This window comes from Gambusia affinis, linkage group LG14 (assembly GCF_019740435.1).
Source record: "Gambusia affinis linkage group LG14, SWU_Gaff_1.0, whole genome shotgun sequence".
Lineage (NCBI taxonomy): Eukaryota > Metazoa > Chordata > Actinopteri > Cyprinodontiformes > Poeciliidae > Gambusia > Gambusia affinis.
Window position 1 is genome coordinate 11,058,133 of NC_057881.1, and position 24,930 is coordinate 11,083,062.

Here is a 24,930-nt window from a genome sequence, read left to right on the forward strand (position 1 = left end):
TAAAGTTGCTACAGATTTCTTACCCGTGCATCCATCAGACAGAGTGCGAGATCTGGTGACTATGGAAACCATAATTTCACTTTGTATCCAGTGAAATTATTGTTGTCTTCAAGAAACCAGGTTGAGTTGATTTGAGCTTTGTGACACTATCACTCTCATAACTATCACACAAATAGTCCTCAGAGGTTTTTGCGTTTTCTACATCAAATTGTAAATTTGTCATCTGAATGTTGCAGCTCAGTTTGAGGTTCATCACACATTTTTCAATTACCAATTTTTTGTTCAATTATGTGTTGCATGTTTAAATTGCTTCCTGTTCTTACATGAGATGAGTGGCACCCGCCTGCTTAAAGGTTCACATGCTGCATGTTCAGTGACACTAGTTCATGTAACTGAGTTGTAACGAGGTGTTATTTTAGCTGCTGTTGCCTTTTTATTATCCCTTTCATGCTTTGCTGCTTGCTTGCTGGATTTTTCTCTAGTTCAGATCACTCTCTTTAGAGACAACAGATCCAACTTGATCAAATACTCAGAACTATCGTGCACGGTTCAAAGCCATTTAAATCCCCTTTCTTCACCATTGCAATGCTTTGTTCAAACTTCAGTAAGTTGTTTTCACTATATAGATCCATGGACTTTTGGATTTGCAGCAATGTTGTTTTCTGATTCTCTATTTTTTAACAAGCATCCGTCCGACTGTCCATCCATCTATCCAGCTGTCCGTCCTAGTGTCTTTCTCCAGCAGTCGTTGGGTGAGCGGTGGGGTAAAGCCTCGACAGTCTGCCTTTGCATGGTGGGGTGAAGTCCACTTCTTATTAGCTGAAAGAACAAACAGAAAAAGGGTTTTAAAGTGGCCTAGTCAATGTCCAAACTTACATCTGATTGAGATTCTGTGGCTGGAGCTGACTGTACAGGTCATTTATCCTAAAAACCTTCCAAAGTGACTGAATTAAACCATTTCTACAAAGATGACGGCGTCAACATCTTATTCCCAGCTCATAAATTCAATCATAGTTTGAAACATATTATCTATGTCTGATGTTAAAATGTGTTTGATTGAAAAAACAAGTAAAACAGTAAAAGATCTGTGACTAAACTACATTTTACAGCATTTTGCATAATAATTCAGTTTGCGTTGATTAACATATTTACATTTGTTCATTTGCACTGAGAGATGGGAATGTTACTTTGTCAGCTGTGCATAACGCCATACAAAGCCTGGTGGAAACACATTAAGTTAAGAGGATTAATTCTTCTCTGAAACCAGATGCCTTGGTTTTTCAAGAGCAGTCACACTTTCTAATCCTACAAACAACGCCTTTTTATACCATCTATTTCATAGCAGTTAGCGGCAGCTTTGCTGAAAGTGGAAGACAAATCTTTCTGTGCTTACATAACTCCTGTCGAACGTGCCATATGAATGTAGCTGCGGAAAAACAGTGAACCCCCCCCCCCAAAAAAAAACCCAGGAGCTTTCAGATTAGCCCCCTGGAGACAGGCTAGAATCCATTTTATCTAATTCAGCTTTAAAAGTTCAGTCTGTGAAGCAGCAGTAATGGCAGAATTTAGTAATGATTCATGTTATAGCAATGATTAGTTCTCATCCCACTGACAAACACACACAAACATTTATGATTATCCTTGATAAAATCCCCCAAGCACAAAAACACAAACACAGAAGTTCATTCATGGGAGGAATAGATTGCTGAAAAGCATAATTAATGTGGCTCTTTGCAGCACCTTTAAAATGCACAAACAGACAGATATTAATACTTTCTGTTTGCTCTGTCTCTGAGCACAGCATATGTTGCTGTTATCATTCATGTCGACGTTCCTTGCCTGTAATTTGAATGAGTGAGCAGCGTGGAAAGCCTGCTTGGAGTCCGCTGACCCGAAACTTGTTAAATGACAAAGTGGAGCTGGTGAACATAATGACACAGGGACACAAGATAAGCCGAGCCTTTCAAGAGGACTATCAGAATGCTAATCAGCTGCAGAGATTCCTTTATTTTCCCGACATCTGTTTGCTCAGGCTTTACTTTCTTCAAAAGTGGCACTTAGCTTCAGATTATAACAACATGATGGCCAATGTCACCTAAAGGGTACTTTTCTAAAATTAATGTTAATACTGAATTTAGAAATTGTACACCTTATTACATTCCTTCTAAAAGCTGTATAAATTTGAAGAGGGATGTTTTTTTTTTAATGGTTGCATTGTGATTTTCCTCCCTCCAAATGTGCTGCTTAACGAGTGACGTTTAGTTTTCCTGTTTTCCAGAGAACATCTACTTTGTATTGTCAAAAATATTAGCTACATATTAGATTATTACTATATTACTCAGTAAGTTTAAAGGCATCTGTCTTGCTAGATCAAGACTTGCTTGCATCCCTTATCCTGGATTTCTGAATTCCACTTTATTTCATTTTCCTCTGCAGACTTGGATGGAAAATCAGCCTCTGATTGGATTTGTATTTTCTGCATAATAAGCACAGATTCTGAAGTCCCCAACACTTGGTTTTCATCTGTTCCCACTCAAAATATTTCTGCCTTTTTAGCTGCCAAATGTTCCAGTGAGTTCACTAGCTTGTCACTAAATTTATTTATCTGTCCCGCTCTTTCACAAAGAGTGCGCGTTGGAATTATCAAAGCCTTCAGTGGAACAACTATTTGCTGCAAGTGAACCAACAACATTACTGTGAGTGAAAATATAAACAAAGTACTGCAAAACTGTGTACTATGAAATAGTTAAAAGCAATTCTCACAGCTAAAATTCAGTCTATCTACTGTAATGGGTTGATTTTCCATGTTAATTCATACTAATGTATATGAACAATCCTCCTCTCAAGTATCTTATCTGTCAAGTTATAAAATCAAGCAATTTCTGTTACAAAACCACCCCACAAAGTTTTGTTTATGTTCAAAATTAACACTAAAAACACTTCTAGCAAATTGAATTGCATTTAATTTGAGTGTATTCATTTTTCACTTTACTAATATTTTTTAACAAAATGTAACAGAAACAAAAATGAAATGAAATGAAATGAAATTTATTCGAACATGATACAAATATAAAAATAAAATAGTGCACAGTAACAAGAAGTGCATAAGAAAGAAGAGAAAATACAGATTTTTAGTTTCAGTTAGCATATCATGCTCAAAATCAAACAACATAGTGCTCTATGTTGTTTGATACAACATAGAGTATCAAACAATTACACTCTACTAATTGTAGAGTGTAAACAATTATTTTACACTCTACTTCTGTGGAGGAAAACCAAGATTTCTGATACAGGAATGAAAAACTCAATTTGCTGAGATGATTAAAGTTGTAATCTGTAACAAAAGGTTCAGACCTCTTAAATGTTTACATAGTGAGCTATGGGACCTGATTTGGTACAATTACAGCAAGCATTAAAAGAAGGACAGGAGAGAAAATCATAGGAGGAATCGTCTTCAACTCTCTCACACCAGAACACATATGATACAATCATGTCTAAATTGTGCAACAGCTTGTTTTGCCCCATCAAACTTTCACAACTATTATTTATGTACCAAACAAGCCACAGGAGGGCTGAAACAACCAACAGGAATGTTAATGTGCATTAGAAGTGTAAACATGCAAATTAACACATATTCACACTTTGCGCAGCCTGATGGCAGATAGGTTTTATGGAGCTTCAGAAGAACTCCTGAGATGTAATTGAGTTCTTTGCTGAAACATCAATGCAATGTTTTACAGTGACAATTATTTGCATTATTTTTGTCCTGTAGCATGTATATTTTTAAACTCCCATCCTGCTAAAGGCTAAAGAAAAAAAAGATCTATCTATCTATCTATCTATCTATCTATCTATCTATCTATCTATCTATCTATCTATCTATCTATCTATCTATCTATCTATCTATCTATCTATCTATCTATCTATCTATCTATCTATCTATCTATCCATCCATCCATCCATCTATCTATCTATCTATCTATCTATCTATCTATCTATCTATCTATCTATCTATCTATCTATCTATCTATCAATCTATCTATCTATCTATCTATCTATCTATCTATCTATCTATCTATCTATCTATCTATCTATCTATCTATCTATCTATCTATCTATCTATCTATCTATCTATCTATCTATCTATCTATCTATCTATCTATCTATCTATCTATCTATCTATCTATCTATCTATCTATCTATCTATCTATCTATCTATCTATCTATCTATCTATCTATCTATCTATCTATCTATCTATCTATCTATCTATCTATCTATCTATCTATCTATCTATCTATCTATCTATCTATCTATCTATCTATCTATCTATCTATCTATCTATCTATCTATCTATCTATGCCTTGACTCATGTATATTTATGATTAATCATCTCTGAGTGCAGCTAAGCATGGCCTATTCGATCTTGCTGTAACACTCCAGGATTTGCAAATTTAAATTCCTGCTTCAACGAGTAAATAACTGATTCACCATCTATTTCTGGTCTACACACACACGGACACACTCGCTCAAAGGTGTGCCAGATCACAGCCTCTCCGTTATAATTAGATGTTTAGGATCCATTTCTTTCACTACTTAATCCTCTCTCTATTCCATACTCCCTGTTTCTCTATTTCACTTTGCTAGTAATATCAGTAACTATCCTGGCTCCTTCCCAATAGTCTGCCTGGAATGGAGTTTTGCTGCTGTTGTGCGAGTGTGTCCTCCAGTGCAGATTTCTCTCTGCCAGAGTAATTGCTTATTAAGCTGCTTAAAAAGCAGGTGCAGTGTGTCTGAATGAGTTCTCTGTTTTATGAGTAACTAGCTGCTTTAACCTGCCAACTTACATGCGTGCATGTGCGCGCATATATGTGTGTGTTTGTGTGCACAAATGTGAAACGTGGGTGACGTTAGACTTCGTGTCTGACAGCCTCCTTCTCTGAAAACACACCTAAGAAAACACACACTGCCTGGCTCACATGTGGTGGCAAAAACGGAATCCTATTAAAAAACAAGGGGTGGGGAGGGCGCATAGTGCTTCACGGCGACACATGCATGTGTACACGCAAGTAAGGATGCAAACACTCTCTTATTAAAAGACAACACTCACCATATGTTTCTCACAAATGAAAAATCCCATGTCACAAAGAGTCAACATTTCCTTCTCCGACCTTATTTTGAGACTTTCTGAATCTGCAGTTTGTGGAAGTGCTCAGAGTACTAATTCTGTTACGCAGTCCTCACCTACCTTTTCCAAGATTAGCCGACAGCTCGCCTCAACATTTAGAGCAGGTCCTGTGGGTCAGAAACTTCTCCGCAACCTTACAACAAACCACAACTTCACAGAAGTAACGGTGAGAGAGGTGAATACAGCTCACGGGTGGAGACACAGATTCTTAGTGATAGAAACGCCTGTCAATCAAACTAATTTTGTTCTGTGTTTTGATTATTTCATCTGTGAAAAGGCCATCTCACAGAGTTAGCTGGAGCCAAACTAAGCTCTGACCTTCAGTACACAGGAGGAGAGTTACTGTCCCTAACAGTAGCCGTCCCCTGACCTGACAATGTCACTGCACTTCAGTTATTTCCACATCCACTCCATTTAGCAAGGAAATTACATCCTGCAATGTGACAGCTACAGTTTCAGGGTGTCAAGGGGAGCAAATGGGTTGGTGATGAACTTGATGATGTAGTCCGTGTTGTGCTTTAATCAAATTGTGTGCCAAAGTCTCATAATCTAGAAACTCTAGAGAAACTCTATAGATTAGATATAGATTAGATATCCTTTACTGCTCCCTCTTGTGTTGGGGACATACATTCTTAAGCACTCTGCTTCATCAAATCCATCAGACTTGAAATTCTTAACTTTATAGTTTAAACTTATTTAGTTAGTTTGATTTTTAAGTTCAATGCGTTCATTGACAGATGCATGTTAGCAAGATGTTTGAATGTTAGCCACAAGGATGCATTGGTTCTCTCACAACCCTACAAAGTCATGGAGGTTAATTTGTAATTCTTAGTTGTAGTTGGATGTGACTCACATGCATGGTTGTTTGCCTGATGTGTCTGTCTGTTGGCCTTGTGATGCACTGTGATGGACCTGTTCATCACCATGTACAACTTACTCCTCTCTAAAAGGAGCAAGTGAATATGGAAAATCGATGTATTTCAGTGGGACTGATTTGACTGAAGTATTTTCTGTCATCAGATTTAATGAGGGAAAGTAATGCTGTGTAGATGGAAAATAATTACTACCAGAAAATATTTAATGAAGCTCAAAGATAGTTCTCCCAAACTTCTGACAGTAAACGTGTTGCGGGGGGGAAAAAAAGCACCTTTTGCACCAAATTCTACTTTGCATTTTGAGATATTTTTTTTCCTGCAACTTTTGCAAGATTTTCCTGAAGCTAGCAATATTTTTCTCAGACATTAGCAGAAAGAAAGTCTTATAGCTTCATTAGCATGTCAATCAATCATTTCAAAGCCATGTGTTTGTCAAATGCAAATGATTTTCTACCACTTTTTATTGCTGCAGAGATATGAATAGGTATGTGGTTCTCACACACATAATGTTTGTCCCAGAGATTTTCAACTGATGCCCACCAGATTACAATTGTGAATAAATCTGCTTCACTGAATAAAGCTACAAGATATCTTTAAACTGTAGCGTCAGAGCACAGAAATAACTCGCCAGACTAAAAAAATAAATAGAAAACAGCAAAGTAATTCACCCTGAAACATATTTCACAATGGTTAGTTCTGATTTTGTCGAGCAGACAATTTTGAGATAAAATATTGATGATCATGTTTATAGTGGAAGTCTCTTTATACATTTTAAAGTAATTTTCGCCAGTTGGTTCCTCATAAGATGGGTTTGCAAAACTATAAGTATTGCAAAAATTATTCATCCTACCTTTACAGTCATTAAAATCAATTTGATCACTTCTGAGGCCCCAAAGTGCATAAAAAATAGTGGTGCATAAAAGCCAGAGCCTTGGCATGCAGACTGCTTCTACAAATATTTGTCAAAGCATGGGGTGATCACAGTAGCAATGCATTCAGTTGTGAAATTTTCTGGCTACTTAGTATTCCAAAGTCAACTATTAGCAGCCTTATTTAAAAAAAAAAAGCATTGGAGTCAGTGGTGTAAAGCATGCTGGCACCACACTTAAGTGAAGAGGAGATGTGTTCTCTGAAGGGATAAATGCCTCTCTGACTGATAATCCAATTAATGAGTTTGGGGGTTAACAGGACTTTCCTGACTTGCATTGTATCAAGTGTAAAGTTTTATGCAGAGTGTAATATTGGGCTTCCCCCCTCAGTGTCAATAATAAAAAAAATCCTCTTCATGCTTAAATTACCATGGCATTGTGGACAATTCCATACTCCCAACTATGTGGGAACAATTTGTGGATGACTTCTATCTGTTTACTAATCCATGATGCAAGGTACATAAAGACATGGATGAATGTCGTCTGCATGAAATCCTAACATCAACCCAGAAGAACGTTACAGTCAGGAGTTAGAACAGAGATGTGAGCCAGGCCTTTTCACCCAACATCGGTGTCTGACCTAAAAAATGCTCTGCTGGAGAAATGGTGAAAAAATTACATAAACCAACTCCTGAACTGGAAAGCATTTTTTCAAAAGGTGAAGCTGTTACAGCTGCAAAGGATGGTCCAACTTGTTACTTAAGTTCATATGTGTGTCAAAGCAAATCATAAAGGTGTTTTATGAACAGAAGTGACAGATTCAAGTATCTTTAATATAGCCAATAATAAATAAACAAGGCCTAATATATATACAACTGAACAGTTAAGCAACTTGTTGCTAAAAAAACTTCAAATAAAACTTTGCAATTTTGAGAAATATTACAAAAAGTTCTGTTTTCATGCGATCTTCCTGATAATAATAATAATAATAATAATAATAATAATAATAACTTTTTATAAACAGTATTAATTAAATTATTTTAGCCATCTTAGATACAGTCTTTGTGCTAAAAGAAACAGACAATAGGTTTGACAAACAAACTTATAGAGAAACAAACCCAATGAAAATCTCATGGATACAAGAGTTAGTAGGTCAGAAAGGGGGAAAAAGAAACTTGGTGCAGGGGTTTCCTGGTTTCATGCTTGTCTCATTCTAAATCTCCTCATTTAAAAAATGGTGAAATTCATTTCTCACACAGATGGGAACAGGCAAGACTGATTTCATTAAAATACCCATCTGTTGGAGAGTGAGAGGAGTGGAGTGAGGCAAAGAGAACGAAAAGGAGAGAAATAAAAAAACAAGCAAGGGTGAACCAAACAAAACACTTTTGTTGGCCTGGAATAATTTGTTTCCCCCTCCAATGATGTCAGGTGTTTGTATTTGGTACTGATGGGTTTCAAATTTGAATGGACAGGCAAGAAGAGCCAGTCAAAGGGAAAAGCAGACACATGTGAAATAGGGTAGAGTGATAGTTGGGCTGGGAAAGCTCTGAACTTGAAATAACCGAGAAAAAGAATAAGAATGCCAAATTGTGGAAAGTGGAGGTTTGGTTTAAAATTGCTGTTGTAGTCCTTCCACCTAATAACAATTTTGAAAACAAAAACTCGATTAATGCATTTATTACGTCCCAGAAACAACCCCAAAGACTCTTTTTGAAATTCTTTTTAAATGAGTTGTCACCTGCTGGGTTTGAAGTGGCAGATGGTTTGATGACTGGCTTTAAAGCCTCGTTTTACAATTAAAACTCATCATTTGAAGCCTTGCCATTTTTAACCCTTTCATGCATAGCGGTCATTGCAGTGAACAGCTAAAAGCCATTTTCTAATGTATCTTGTGGATTTTTATGTTATAAAGGGACACAGACCACTGAAATGGCCACTAGTGCAATGTACAATACACTGCCAACTACTGGCCATCCACTGTAAGTGCAAGAAATATTTTGTTAAATCCAACATGGCAGACAGACGAAAAGCCATGCCTACCAACCCATTCCTACCTTGTACTGTAGGCGACTCTCGCAGGTAAAAAAAAAAAAATAAAAATTGGGACATCAAGTAACCAATAAAGATCAATACTACTGATGTATTTTCCAAATAATAACTTTGTATTTGGAGAAAATTGCAATTGATCACCTAGAAAAAAATCTTGGATTTTTGGATCCTTGGATTTATTTATTTATTACAAAATCTTTCTCCCCACCTTTTTCTATGCCTTAAGAAAATCAAAAACACGACGGAAAAAAATCTTGACATAAAAAAAAATCATAATTCATGCATTTAAATTTATTTTACTCATCTAACATTAAAGATGTATTCTCTTTTTGTATTTTTAGGTTTATCTTTGAGCATATTTAATAATTTTCTAGGGGTTTTAGTTGTAATTAATTCATCACGAGTTTTCCATTTTGGCCCAATCTTTATTTTCTACACATTATTAATTCTACATACCTGCCATGAGCAGTTTAAAAAAAAAAAAATATTTATGACCAGTGGAAAACAGGATTATTTATAGGTTAAAACAGCAGAACCTTATACTTTTTACTTTGACCGCTTGTTGACATTAGACTAAAGAAGGAAGCAGTAAAATAAATCAACATCCTTCGAGGCAGCATAGTTAGGAAAAATCACATTGATGTGTCGTCTGTCACATCTCTGATTTCTGAACAACGGCAAGCTTCCAGAAACCACACACAGGTGCTGCAGTGTAGTGTGCTTGTGTTTCCGCATGAGTGAACAATGACTGCATAATGAGGGGGTCCATCAGGGAACATAATTGTTACTGAAGACCAGCGTTAACTGTGACACGTTAAACTGGCCCTTGTGGATGTAATCAGGAGGGAGTCTGCTATGTTGTCAAGTGCAAGTGGAGCTTTCCAGAAATGGTCCTCCTGGAACAAAAGCCACTGAAAACATACTGACTCCTAGACGTAACAGGGCAAACATAATTGTCGAAAGATTCGAGTGATGACTTGAAACGTTGATTTTCAGATTAACAGGGGTGGCACAATTCTTACCACCGTAAGACCTGAGAATCAATTTGAGGACTTTGTAGAGCAAAGTTTAGTGCATCAGAAACTAGATTAAATTGTTTTTTGGAAAACTTTTAACGTGCTAATTAAATTCAATTAAGTTTGTGTGGCCATTTCTTTAATTTAAACATGCATAAATGTTCTAGTAACTACTAATTTGCTGCCTATTATAAGGCAGCGTAGTGGCAAATTTACACATCATTGTTAATTTTTAACGAGTCGTCATGTTTAGGCATGACAAACATGACTTACAAGTTAGGAGAGAGCAGTACAGTTTTTATTGAAGCTAACAATAAGCTACATAGAAGGAAGTCAGGTTCAGTCAGAGGTGGTGGGTGTGATAGTATAAATAAAACACAACCAGGGGGAATTGCAGAGTAGATGCAGTAGCGCGGTTATGGAGGTAGAGTGTAGAAGACGAGCTCTGAAGAACCGGCTCTTTAAAAGTCAGAGAAGTTCCTATCAAGTGGTAGCACTTGATAAGATGATCCACCATCGAGAAACAGCCGTCTGGATTGTCTTGATGTGTCCCATCAAGACAATCCAGACTTGAATTTGATGTCTGATTAATTTCTTAAATGTTTATTTCAGTTAAAGTTAGAAAAAGCAGGTCATTAATTAAAAGTTTGCTCAAAATGATCAACTACTTGGAGTAAATTAACAGGTTGTTTTATATTAAACAATTATCACAATCCACAAGCTCCTACGTCACTTTTCCCACCCCTCCATCAATATCTAAGCTACTATTTAGTGCTGAATTATCTTGCTTAGCTGTCTGTGTCCCATGACTTGCTCCGCCTGCAACTTTCTTTGTATTTTCTCCTTTTCATGAAGGTACTCTGTTTTAACGCACTGTATATCCACACTTGATCTAAAACACGATAATGACAGACCACCAGACATTTCCCATTTCAATTTTAGGCCACAGTATGAGTAAAAGTATATTTTACATAAAACATATATTTTAGATGTCATTATGGCACAAACATGGCAACAAAGACCAGAGTTTATATGCAACGGCCTCTTTACATGTTATTAAAATACCACAGATGACAATATAGAGAAAACTCTTCATTTATGGCCTTAATATAACTTACTTGTGGAAGTGAGTCTTGGCTTCTCTTGGCAATGGTTAAATGTCATGTAGCAGGAACAAGGACAGACATTTCCATCAGAACATTAATCGCTGCTGAATCTGTAAAACAAGATTGATAGATGTATATTTTTACAAATACATTATGGGTTGATGAACTAGACACCAACTAGAACATGTTAAATTTCAAAAATCTACCTAAAGTAGTTTGCCTGTTGGTTGAGAAAGAGGTGATTTCATTTATTTAAATTTGAGCCCTTTTCTGAGACATGAAATTCAATTTCTGCTGTGATTATTGAAATATCACAGGAATTTTCAAAAGGAGGGTTAGCAAAGATTATGTTGTAGATTTTCTTTGGAAGTTTAATTTCTTCTTTGTGTGTGTGAGCATTGTTTGAGGCCATGCTTTGGCCAGAGCATGTGATTCATACACAAGTGGGAGTGATGAGTTTGTTTAAATTGCTGTATAATTCATTGTGTCTCCTTTTTATTGCATTTGAACAAGTATTTCCCTAAAGAGGCAATAAAGTTTATCCTCTAAAAAGGCATAAACTGCCAGAGAGACTTAATAAGTGGTGGAAAATGAAGAGATGCCAGCGCAGAAGCATGATTAACAGCCTCTGTTTCTGGACCTTTGGCCCTGACCAACAGACTACGCTTCACCTCTGCATCGGAGAGTGTGCTATCATTCTCTGTAGGAGTGCAAGAGTTCAACAACAGCAACAAAAAGAAGAAGGAAAAAAAAAATCAAGTTACGTGTGTTCCAGAGTGCCTGGGTGAAGCAGGACGACCTTGTTTTCTTTCTTAAACTCCATTTTCCCAAATGGATGCTTATAATATAGCTGTATTAAAACCAACAACAAGAGAAGTCCTGTAAGCATCCCCCTGAATGGATGTCAGCAGTGGGAGAGAGATTTATACTTGGCGTGGGGGTTGTATGCATGTTTATTATGATGTGAAATTTGCGGGGGTGATGGATTTATTTAAGTGCAATTTTGTAATTAAGTTGGATCCACAGCACCATTAAGCCCAGGAACAAGATTTCTCACTGGATCAATAAAATGCTAAACAATCTTAGTGTGTTTGAAAAAATAACCACATATCCTCAGTAAGAAACAAATTGAATTGAAGTTTTTGTGTTGTGCGCATTTATGTATTTCAGTATGGTCAAAAAATAATAACTAATCACCATCTGATCTATTGCTTTTCTTTTTAGAGTTCACAAAGTTTGACATGCAGGGCTACAAAAGAAGTGAGAAGCAATGTTGTGTTGAAACCTTTGGCTCTCTCCTTGTGTAAAGCAGCTTGGTTAAGGACAGGATGTTGTAGTTTAGGAAAATTTTAAGCAATTTCCTCTTTCAACAAAGCCAGAAACATAAAAACACAAACCACTTACCTTTTCTTTTTTTTTTTTTGAATAGTTTTTATTTATTTAGAACCACGAAGTAAAGTTTCCACATGGATTTGCAGATTTTCCTGTTTTAAAATCATAAATAAGTCTGACCTTAATTTACAAAATAAAATTAAAATAGCCTTATTTTTGTGCTGGTTTAAACTTTTTAATTTGCTTTGTCATTTAGCTGAAAACCCCCCAAAATAAACAAAACAAAATAAATTACACTGAGTTTAAAAGTTTTAACTAAATAACTAAAAAGTACAATTTACAGATTTTAGCTTTTGGGAATTTTAATTACCTGAAACATTTTATATCGCACTGGAAATGCGATATCATTTCATTTATAATAGGTCTTTATATAAATCATATTCTGCAACTTATCAAAAAGTCTGCATAAAACCATAGCATTATTACATCTTTAAAGGAATCAGGAAGTTAATTTATTGATCTTGTTGCACTGCTAAAAATGCTGTGCAATGACAATAAATCTAATCTAATTAAAAAAAAAAAAAGTTCTGAAACCAGACAAACACTTAAGCCAGCACCCGACTCGTCATATATTGACGAGTTGGGACGCCGTGTGACCATGCGTCACATATTGACGCGAAGGGTATACCCTTCGCGTCAATATGTGACGACTTGGGCAGGTTCCTTCACCGTAAAATTTTGACGATTTTGACGATTTTGGAAGGTCGCATGTTTTACATGGATTATTTACGCGAATGGTCCTCGCAAACACTGCCGACACTTCAAAACCCAAAAATTGGTTAGGTTTAGGGCAAAAATTACGGTAAGGCATCAGGTAAAACCCTTCGTCACATATTGACGAAGAAATTCGCGTCAATATGTGACGAGGACGGAAGCACCATGCGTCAATATATGACGAGTCGGGTGTGAGAATGTGTTGGTTTCTCTCACATTTTGTAACACAAACATTAAAACACAAACCCAAAGCACAAACCCAGAGCTTCATGGAGAATGCACACAGGGCATTTATCTTTACAGTAAATTATGGTCACAGAGGTCTCATTGACTCTGTGCACAAACGTGAGTGTGTATCTCAACTTGTGCACATGCAAAAGTCTTGAGTTATGAACTGCACTCTGTACATGTCAGTACGTGTGACTTTGCGTGTGTGTGCGTGTGTGTGTGTGTGTGTTGGATTGAATAATGGCGATGTGCTATCTCATTGACTTCACCTGAGCCCCATTCATCACAACACAACAATGGAAATAGACTTTATGAGCAAAATGCTGTTTTAGCAATGCCTGCAAGCCTGCACACCTTAGCAGCACTTTTTGCATATGTGACCATAAAAACCCCCATAATGACCCTCAGGGCATCAGCACGTGTCAAACACAGGCATCGGTACGTGCAAGTAAAGGACACATATGTGTGTGTCCTGTGGTAATTACTGTTGCTCTGATTCGTTTCTGCCTTATTGCACCTGCATGAAGAAATTATTTTTCCAGCAGTGCTGCAATTACAGGTCTGAAGCTAAATGGTTTTACACACACACCGCCACCACCAAAAAGTTACGTCAGTTTAAAAACTCTAGCGATGAATTTATGAGGCTCTTGGCATTCACTTAAAATCTAGACATTTAGTGGTGTGCACACTCACAGGTGAGCATACACAATACATTTATGCAAGTCAAGTAATCTGCTCACACTGATTTATTGTTTTTATAGTAACCTAAAAAGTATTTATGCTTGTTTACATGCATTGGGGTGGTCATGTGTGTGTTATGCGTGTGTTTTTGTATCCTACCTGACAGGGCACCAACTTCAGGGGACATCTTGCCTTTTGAAAACCAGATGCTGGCTGAGAGGAGAGAAAGTGTAGATTTATTAGGGTTAGAGTGACGCGTTCACATCATAAATACAGATGTTAAAGTAAAGAGCAAGGGATTGCACTGACCACATAAAGACTAAAAACCAAAGTCTACATTCTCTTTGATTCCTTCAGAATTGTTCAGCATTTTTTGAACTAAGGCGAATGTTTAGAGCCCTGCAAAAAGTTTAAGAACAGCCATAATTTCAGCAACATCTAAATTATATATTTATACACTGTATAGTAGATGACAAGGCTGTAGCATGGCAAGACTACGGGTGATATGAGAGACTGGGGAAAAAAAACAACACCATCCACAAGTCAAAGATTGTCTGTAATTGTGTAAGCAGTAGGTCACATTTCAGCTGATAGATTCCTTTGTTATTCAGTTTTTCTTTTTAGTGGCTTAGAACGTCGGCAGTGTGGGTTTGAATGGGACCGATGCTGACTTTTATTTTGATTTCTTCTGCACACACTAACAGTTTGTGTTACCAGGTTTACCTCCAAAGTGACAGTCCCATAACAATTGTTGTTTCTTATGTTTATGGTCACATCTGTGTTCTTTCTATGACATTGTGTCCCTACTCCTGCTTGTAAAACCCTGATCCATCTTTGTTTCATTGGATTGCCCAGCAAACCCTCCTCTGTATCTAACGTTTTGGTCTTTTATCTTGTCAACTACCCTTCCTTCTCTTCCCAGCTGCACGATTGCCACCGCTGAGTTTTTATGTGTTGTGCTGAAGCTCAAGTGCTGGTCGATGCACAACATCTCAATCCAATCTCTTCCTCCAGGTGTTTATCAGAGCTCTTATGACTTTTTGTTTTGCTCTTTCAAACTTTGAATGTTACTTTCTGCAGGACTCGGTATTAAGGTAGTTCCTCATGGTGCTTAGAGTGTGACAACAAATGTGAAAAAAATAAATAAATAAATAACCAGAGGGTCAAAAGTTTATTTTTTCACACCTGACAGATGAAAATAGATATTATTGGTGAACCCAAGAGTGTATTTATTACCATAGTTTGAAATGGCATCATTTATAACACACATACTGATGGCGTTTATCGATTTATAGGTAGGAGAGATAGAGAGAAGACATAAAAACAAGTCACTGCTGCAGAGACATAATATCCTGGAATTGATCATAACATAACAATGACATGCAGTTAAATGATGCAGTGATTTATAAGAGAAGGTACAACATGCAGGTTAATAACCACCTCCTAATCAGTGAAGAGATCCTTTACTAGTGAAATAACATGAAAAAATATCTTAAAAGAGTAAGTGTGTTACAGAAACACAAGGTTTAATCTCCATGTTGGCAATACGTTTGTGTGGGATAGCTGGACACCTCCTTAAATCCGACGCATTCTGCGGTAAAGCAGTTCACTAATTGTCCCAGCATTATTGGATTCCCACAACTTTGAGTTACGTTTCAACAGTGCTGCCTTACTTGAGCGCACATTTACACTTTTATTGTTTTTAAAACAAACAGGTGTAGAAAGTACGAAAGCAAAGAGCAGCACTGCAGTCTTTAATAACAATGTTGAGGTAATAAAACTGCAGACACAGACCTGATCTTCAGTAACTTTTGTGTTTATTTTATTTTTATTTGATCACTTTGGAGCCATAAACCTCAATGTATTTAATAGGCTATTATGTGACAAACTACAAAGTATCTCATCATTGTTGAGTGTCATAACAAGGACTCATGGTTTTCAATTATTTTTACAAATAATATCAAAACGTTTGGCACATATTATCCAGATCCCCCGTAGCTAAAGCTGGGGCACAAGTAGGCACAAAATTCAAATAGAAACTCAATCAGAGTAAAAGGAGAACATGTGTGAACATCAATTTTGCAATCTTATTGCAGGTTCTTTTTGTATTTAGACATGGATGTGGAATGGGTCATTATCACATGCATAAATATGCATTGACCTACATTGATATGGTTTGTTGGACAACATTAAAGAACAAAAAGCAGGGAACAGACGGGTCAAAGAGAGCGGTTTGGAGAAGTTTAAAGCAGTTAGGTTACAAAAGCTTTGGACATCTCAGAGAGCAATGTCCAAGTCATGATCTGAAAATGGACAGCAGTACAACTGCACAACTACCAAGGAGTGGCAGCCATCTAAAATGATAGGCAAGCAAGGAGTGCATTAATAACAGAAGCAAAGGTCAATGGTAACTCTGGAGGAGTTGCAGAAATCCACAGCTCTGGTAGAAGAGTCTCTTCACAGGCCAACTATTAGTCATACACCTCATAAATCTTGCTTCTGTGGAAAGTTGAAGGAAGAAAATCATTGTTGAAAGAAAGCCACAAGAAGTTCTGTTTGCAGTTTGCCAGATTTAATGACAAAAATTCTAGTGTCCCAAATATTTTTTTCCTGCTAAAACAAAACCTTTTTTTTGTTCTCTGACAAACTGAGTACACACACGAGGAAAATAATAAAATGCAAACACACACAAAAAATGAAGAATGATCTTCTGACTAAACCACTCTAAAATATGCTGAGCAAATGAACTAACCCAACCGCAGTTTATAATTATAGATTTAAGTCTGTGTGGACCTTTCTGTGTGTGTACCTGTGTGTCTGTGTGGGACCTTTGTCTCGCTTTTCCGTTGACTTCACCTGACCTCAATTTACCTGCTGCCTACTTCTAAATGCAGGGTCATCCCTCCCTCCATGCACAAACACAATTTATGATGCACAGATGCACATTCACACTTTTTTTCATTGTGTGTAGTTTTGAAAGTTGTGTGTGATGTTAGATGTAGTTTAAGATGCCTTTCTCTGACTTTCTTTACAAAGTCAGAACTGCATTTCCTTCCACCTCGCTGCATGGATTCCCTCTCTTACCTGGTCACTAAAAGCTGTCAGGTCCCATATGCCAACTGGTCACACTTTACCTTTGTGTGTGTTTGTGTGTCTGTTAGTACTAGTATGCTAGATATAAATAACCAAAACAACACCTTTAACCAACATATCTGTGAGGTACTTTGTGATTTTTATTTGTGAAATGAAATAAAATTAATGAAATGATGCCAAACATGAAGTGCATTTATGGACGCTCGGATGCTTTACAATGAAATCAGGATAATCTAGAATTACCTTCATCAGAAAAGGTGTTTTAAAAGTAAAAACATGCTTCCTTTTTTGGAAAATTAGGACATTTTCCTGTTCCTCACCTTTTTCCCCCCAAATGTACTGAACTTCTAGGTTTAGAGGCATGTTGTGAATTATGTGTTGACTAAATTTAGGCTTGGGGTTAGACACCGTTTTATACTTAAAGAGAATTAGGTAGAACCTGATTCTAAAGAAATTGTTCCCCAAAGCAGTCATGTATGACTGAGTGGGAACTAAGATTTATCAACATGGCGGGACAGCAGTTGGTTAAAAGGTTTGTTAGCATTTCATAATACTTTTAGTGAAGCACTGATAAACCTTTTCTTTTTCATTCCTCTGACCTAAAGGGAGCGTTTCTCAGTGTTCCAGATGCAAAGTGAGTTGTCACCAAGACATTCCAGCTGTGCTCGTAGTCAGGTTAAATTCATTATGCTGACAAATTATAACACCAATTTTTGTTGACTAATTAGACTGACTGAGATTTGAACATGTTTTTTTCTTTTTTCTTTTTTGTAGCTCATATTTGTAAACAACAGAAATTTAGTCTCATTCCATTGCACAATATCACAATAATTAGATACTTTGCTTTTGTGCCAGACCACTTAAGCTACTGATAATCTACCAGACAATTTTTGAGATTTTCAGATAGCAAATCAATTCCATCTACTTTTTGTGTAGATGGAATTAAATCTGGTCATCTTCCCCTTAAATGGAGAAATTTAAACTAGTGGAGCAAAGTAGAAAAAAAGAGTGAGGACTGAGAAGAGGACTAAGGACTTAGTTTGAACTGTGTTGCAAAGAAAAATTTATACCAGCCTTCAAATGGTCAAAGATGTTTAAGACCTCAACAAGTGTAGCTGTAATTGCAGCAAATTGTGGTTCTAGTATTGACTCAGAAGGCTTGAATACAAGAGAGCCAAACTTTTCAGACATTTTTTTTGTAAGAAATGTAACAAAACCCATCTATCCTGGTTCTCTTGCTTCACAGTCATGCACTACTTTTTGTTGATCTATCGTATAACATCCCAATAAAATACATCACAGTTTGTGGTTGTGACGTGACAAAATGTGGAGAAATCCAAGTTGTAAGTTACCTCGTAAGCTTTTTAAAGTTACAGCTGATAAACTGGATACGGTCAATTTTAGTAAACTCTTGTGAAAAATTAGATGGTTGCTGTCGAAAAGCTGAACAAAACATAATGCTTCTTTGAAGAAACAGAAAAGAAAAAAAAGAGTGAAAAATGAGGAGCATAAACTTGGAAAAAGTGGAAGCAAGTAGGGCAGCTATTACTCAGAGCAGGATGGTTTAAACTGTCTAGTGTGAAGTAATAGCGGAGGCTTTCCATACATCTCTCTGGTACCAAACCTCATCTCCCGCCAAGTTCTGTCATCATATAGTTTTGGTCCCATACACAAAGGGGGGGTTAATCTTTTTCTCACTTCATGCTGTTTAGTGTTTGTATGTGTGCTTGATTGAGAGCAGGAGTAATTGTGTTTCCATTGTCTAAGTGTCAACAGCCCATGGTGGGCTACTTGTTTGCATATTGTTAATTTCCCTCTCTCGCTGTGTCTGGCCATGTGTCTCTGCGTGCTTCTGTGTTATTTCTGTCACTGTCTGCATATGTCTGTGCATGTCAGCGTGTGTGTCCTGCCCGACCAAGAGGTGCCTACACAGTGACGCTCACTTTGACAGGCCTGCTGACACTCTAGCATTTAAGCCCCACAAATGTAGGGGTGTGCGAGAGAGGGTGTGTGAGGTATGAGTGACAAGGTGTGACACAGTAGCATTTGTCTCCTAAATGCCAGAACAGAGAACTGACACTAAAGGGCAAGAGAGAGACGGGGAGGGAAAACGTTGGCATTGGCTGAGGAACAAAAGCAGGAAAAGTGGAACTCGGAGAAATATTTGTACTTTTTAAGCTATCACGTCTAAATTGTTTATGTTTTATGTATTTGTTGTTTTAAAAGACAGATGTTTCTTTTTTTTTGTTTTTTTGGGGGGCTATCTTTGTTTAAAGAGTGACAGGATAACATCTACTGAAGACTTTTTCCAACTACTACACAATTATACAGTCATTTCAGTGTAGCATATATTTAAATATCTTTCTATGTGTATATTGTTTGGGTAGTGATAAAATATATTTTTAAAGATTATTTGTAAAAAAAAAAAATAGATAATAATAATTTTAAAAAAACCTTGAAGATTTTAGACCCTTAATTTGTTTACAGTCATTAAAAATCAGAAATTAAAAGATGATGCTTCTATATTGAAGAACGTGCAAAATTTATTAGTAGGCCCACTGTATAATAATAATAATCTCTAAACATCCCTTTGCAATGTATCGAAGGATAGGGGATTATTATCCTGCCAAAAAACTAAATTGCATCCAGTTTTTCAGTTTAGTGGTAGGATCCAATAGACATTTTTTAAAAACATTTCAAAGCGTTTTTAATGAAGTGCACCAGGGTCTCAGCATGCCGACCTCATGGTACATCCTCCACCATGCTTAGCAGTGGGCATCGTTTTCCATGTGTTCTTTTATTCCACACCATGTATTTATTGTCCAGTATTTCTAGTTAATGTCTCGGTGTAGTTTAGCCAACTTTTGCATTTACGATAGTAGGACAGAAAAGGGTTTTTCCTGGCTTGACTGTCAAATAATATTCAGTATTTAAACAAGAACTCATGGTTATTGTTCAGACACTGACCTCAGTATTTCACCCTGTCCTGCAATTCTCCTCTACTGCCTGAAGAAAATCTTGTTTCTAATCCTCCCAAAGATGATAAGTGAGATTCCATCACTGGTGGAACTTTATAGTGGATTATGTCATGAATCATTCATGTTTGAGTTTTGTTATTCACGTTGGTTTTGTATTTAGCTCATCTTAGGTTGTGATTATTTCTATATTATATATATGCCTTGCTCTTGAGATTCTTGGTTCATCCTTATTTTATGTTCTTCTTGCCTCTAGTTTAGGGTTTCTGTTTTAGTGTCACTTTTATAAGATTCTCTTGTGTCCTGTTAGTAGTCACCTTATTCACTCCTGTGTTAGTTAGACATTTCCCCAGCTTCTCAGTTTATGGCCTCACTAAGCTGCACTGCATTCTGTGATTGTGCTCACCTAGTTCCCATGTCACTAATCACCCCCGCAGCCAATAGCACATTGTCTTGAGAACGTGACATTTCCAATTGTGACATTTACTTTACTTGTTTATCAAATACATAAATCAAATAAATAATGAAACTGAAAGGGATGTTGTTGACCAAAGGACAAATCTAGGAAGGAAAAGAGCCAGTCAGAGCCCAGCTCAGGGATTTGATTGAATGTTTTTCTCTCTCTCTTCCTGACCAAAAAGACCTGAAATGAATGAATATGTTTTTGCAACAGTGGGTACATAATTCTTTATTTGTAAAACTGAAGGACATTGAAGGTGTTACCCAGCAGCAAAATCAATTATGTAAAGGTAATCCCAACAGAAAATAAGCACTTGTTTACTCATAGAAGATGTATAGGGAATAAAAGCCAACCTAAACACTTTTCAATCCATGATAGTTAAAATGATAGAAAAGTCAATCCCAGCCTTATAGATTGCCTTAAATTATGTTTTGTGTAAGTTGTGAGAATTTTAATTTTGATTTTAAAGCCACTGAATTGCGTGAAAATCTCTCCAAAATTTTTCTTCCTCTTTTTGTAAGGCACAAACACACATAAGTTTTGAAAACCCCTTTTGTTTCTGCTCTGTCAATATTTTCAGTTTGTGTTGAAATAACTCTGCCAGTGTAGTAGTCATTTGAGGAACAGTGCGTCAGATCTCGGCCTTGGAGTCTGGATGAGTGCATGTAGTCATTTCACCAACGATGACTCATTAAAACGAATTATTTCTGAAGTCTCACAGGGAGCCAACCTGAGTGGATGCCGTCTCTCGCTTGGGGACACAGTCTCATTAAATTATAATAGCACTTGTGCCATGTAGAAACTTAGCTGAGGCACCTTGTGACCCATGTACAGCTTTTGATTATAAGAACGAAATTATCTTTTTGACTACAATGTCTGGTTTCAAAACAAAACAAAAAAGTCAGTTTTCTCAAGGCTTATACAAACAAAGTTATTTAAACAAATGTTGAAATTAAACTATTCTTTATTAGCAGTATCTTGTTTTCTTATTCAATAGTCTTTATTTTATGCTATAATCTGGAGGAAAAAACTCTACATGCATAAACTGGTGTAAAAACATTATATGAAGTTGTTAAAACATGTCAAGTCACTGAATCAAAATGGTCAACTGTCTTTGTGACAAACTGAATTTGGATTGACTCGTATAAAAGTGCACATGTTTGTTGATATGCCAGGTTTTTGTGACCTCAGTATCATGCTCTTTACCCAATTAGTTGGGTAAAGGATTGGGTGAGGTTGCTCCTTTTTTATTGAAAAGACTCAAAACAAAAATCTATTTAATAGAATGAGTCTATAAACTCCACTTTTGAATTAGAAATATTTGCCAATTCAACATTGCGGATGTTTGTAGAAACTATAAACTATAGATAATTGCTTGTTCCCTGCTGAGTGAATACTGGACTCATTTCCCACTGGATAGAGATAATGATACATTCTGATGTTGCTTCAGCCAGCATCTTCACAAGATATTTAGTTTTTGTTCTGAGTTGATGCACTGATTGTTCACCAAGACAATGAACTGGCCTGCTCCCTAAATCACATGATGGCTGGACATTGCTATGCTGCTTATAATTAATTTTCATTTTTGTAAAATCTTACGTTTTTCTTGAGTGGGAAAGAAAAGTTGCTTGAGTGGCTTAACAAATCCCAAAAATGTTTTAAAGATGGCCTTCCGAACCTCCAGTTGTTGAGGTTATGATTGAATGCAGACACAAAACACATCAAGAGGCTGCATGTGCTTTCAAACCTTGATGTTGTATTTCTGGTTTACCAAGGGTTGTAATCAATTCAGTGGCATTCAAGCTTCATAAAAATGCTTTGTTCTCCCATTTTTTGTTTGTTTGGTTGTCGTCCAGATCCATCCCATTCTTAGGACAAACAATTGTTGTATATGCGTGTGTTTCATTGTTATACAAAAACATAAAGCAAAGATGATGAATGGTTTTCAAAACTTGCAGCATCACACAATGCTCGCTAGGTGAGTGCTGTGTATTTTTATGGGTCTAAAGGGAAAAGCTGACTGAATGAACATGTGTTCAGCACTGCAATAAGTTGCAGTATCGCTGAGTTACCCTAATCCCTGAAAATCCAGTTTGACAGAATTTATTTACAGTGAATGCTTTGTATCATGTCACAAATCTAAGGATTGCTTGAAAGTGATATTTGATCAAATTACCCGTTTTATATAAAATTGCCTTAGAGTTTTGGAGCCATCGTTAACTTAAGCTCTGACAGGGAAAAGATGAAAAGAAAAATAACATCTGAATGAAGTAGAAAAAAACCTAAATGACGTAAATAATTCTATACTGACTTAACATATAACTAAATCAATAAAAACATAAGTGTCTCCTGATATATGAATAGCTTTATATTTATATTTGTGTCAAAGACTTAATATCTAATTAAGATTGGAGTCAACTACCATTTCTAACTGCATCACAATAAAAACCTGTAAAAAATAAATCTTTTTCCAAGATCTTTGAAATGTTTTTCTGAAGGGTAAAGAATGCCCTTGTGATTATAAAAGACAAAGGAAGAATTTGCAAAGTGTTTGAAGCCTCTTCAAAACTTCTTTCATAGAGAGACTGTGGTTGTTCTTTTATATGAGGGCCACATATATAGGAACCTTGGTGCTGCCTGGGGGAATGTAGTAGCAGCAGTCGTACCTTTTCGATGGAATGTGCAGCATCTGTGTGAATTGGTCGTTAGAGAATTTGAACAAGGAGTGCCCATACTGGCCACATGCCAAGGCTACAACTTAATCCTTCTTGGACCACAATTGCTATGCGCATCACTTCTTGCCCCTGCTCTGGTTGGAATAAAAATGATTTTACCAAGCTGCTGAAACAAACATTTCATCCTGTCCATACAAAAAAAGCTTTTTTTGCACAAGGAGATCAGCATATTTCACACTTCTTGTGTAATGCTTATCTCAATTGGGAAATATATACCCAAATTGGACATATAGAGTGGATGCTGGGCAGCAAAGAGAATGTAGCATTTCAGTTTGAATGCAAAATGTATTTTTCATACAATCAAATAGAAGCTTTGGCAGGCACTGTCTGGAGTTTAAAGTGTAAAAATGATAGACGTATATCACAGGGAATTGAGCCACCAACACTGTTTATGGTGGGGATGACATGCTCCTGACCTTGGTTCAGTGTCATGGGTAGATGGGCAGAATCCTTCAAAGATCTCCTCAGTCTGACCAGCGCATTTTCTGGCGAGGAAGCAGAGCCACAAGACTGTGGGTAAGGCTCTACAGTCTCTGATGTTGTGGTCACCAAAGTGATTAAAAAGCTCCTTGGTGGCAAGGTCCCAAGGGTGGGTGAGATTTACCCATAGTTTCTTAAAGAAGGAACTATGGGCAAATGTTTCCTTGCATGCAACTATGGAACTAGTTGCATGCAAGGAACTAGTTCTGAACTGGCAGACTGGGGAGGTGATTCTCCTTTCCAAAAAGGAGGACCCCAATGTTGTTCTCCAACTACAGGGGGATCATACTCGTAAGCTTCCCTGGGTTCTAGAAGGGACGGTCTGCCGGACAGTTGAATCTCAGATTCGGGAAGAGGACTGCGGTTTTTGTTGTGGTCTACACCCTCAGCAGGGTCCTGGAGAGCTAATGGGAGTTCGCCCAGTCAGTCTGGAAGTGTTTTGTAGACTTGGAGAAGGCATTTAACCATGTGCCTTGGGGAACCCTATTTGGGGTACTCCAGGAGTATATGGTACCAGGTACCAGTCTGTATTGTAGGCAACAAGTCATGTTTGTTTCCGATGAGAGTTGCTCTTTGTCACAAATTCACTTCATAACATATATGGACAGAATTTCTACAAGCAGCCAAGGTGTTGAGGGGATTCGTTTTGGTGGTTTTAGAATCATGAAAATGTGGTGCTTTTAGTTTCACAAGCTCATGTGCCTTTGCTGGAGCAGTTTACAACTCAATGGGAAGAAGCCAGGATGAGGATCAGTTCCTCCAAATCGGAGGCTATTGTCTTGAGGTGGAAAAGGGTGGAGTGTCTTCACTGGTATGGGGAAGAGGCACTGTCCAAAGTGCATGTGTCTGAGCATCTTGGAGTTTTGGTCATAAATAGGGGAATATGGAGTGGGAGATTGATAGGAGGACTGGAGCTGCGTCTGAGTGATGCTGGCGTTGTACCAGTCTGTCGTGGTGAAGAGAGAGCAGAGTCAAAACGTGATGATTCACTTGATTCACGTTTTTACCTTCAGCTTTGGTCACCATCTCTAGATTGTGACAGAAAGAACAAGATTGCGGATATAAGTG

At 37.1% G+C, this 24,930-nt stretch overlaps 1 long non-coding RNA gene across 1 annotated transcript; it reads right to left on the minus strand.

The window, feature by feature from the left end:
• Positions 1-556: 556 nt before the first annotated feature.
• Positions 557-14,346, minus strand: LOC122843570. The gene is made up of 3 exons (XR_006372727.1): positions 14,279-14,346; positions 11,117-11,214; positions 557-819 (listed from the first exon to the last, which is right to left on the minus strand). It is a non-coding gene; the product is annotated as an uncharacterized LOC122843570 (long non-coding RNA).
• Between the last annotated feature and the right edge of the window lie 10,584 nt (positions 14,347-24,930).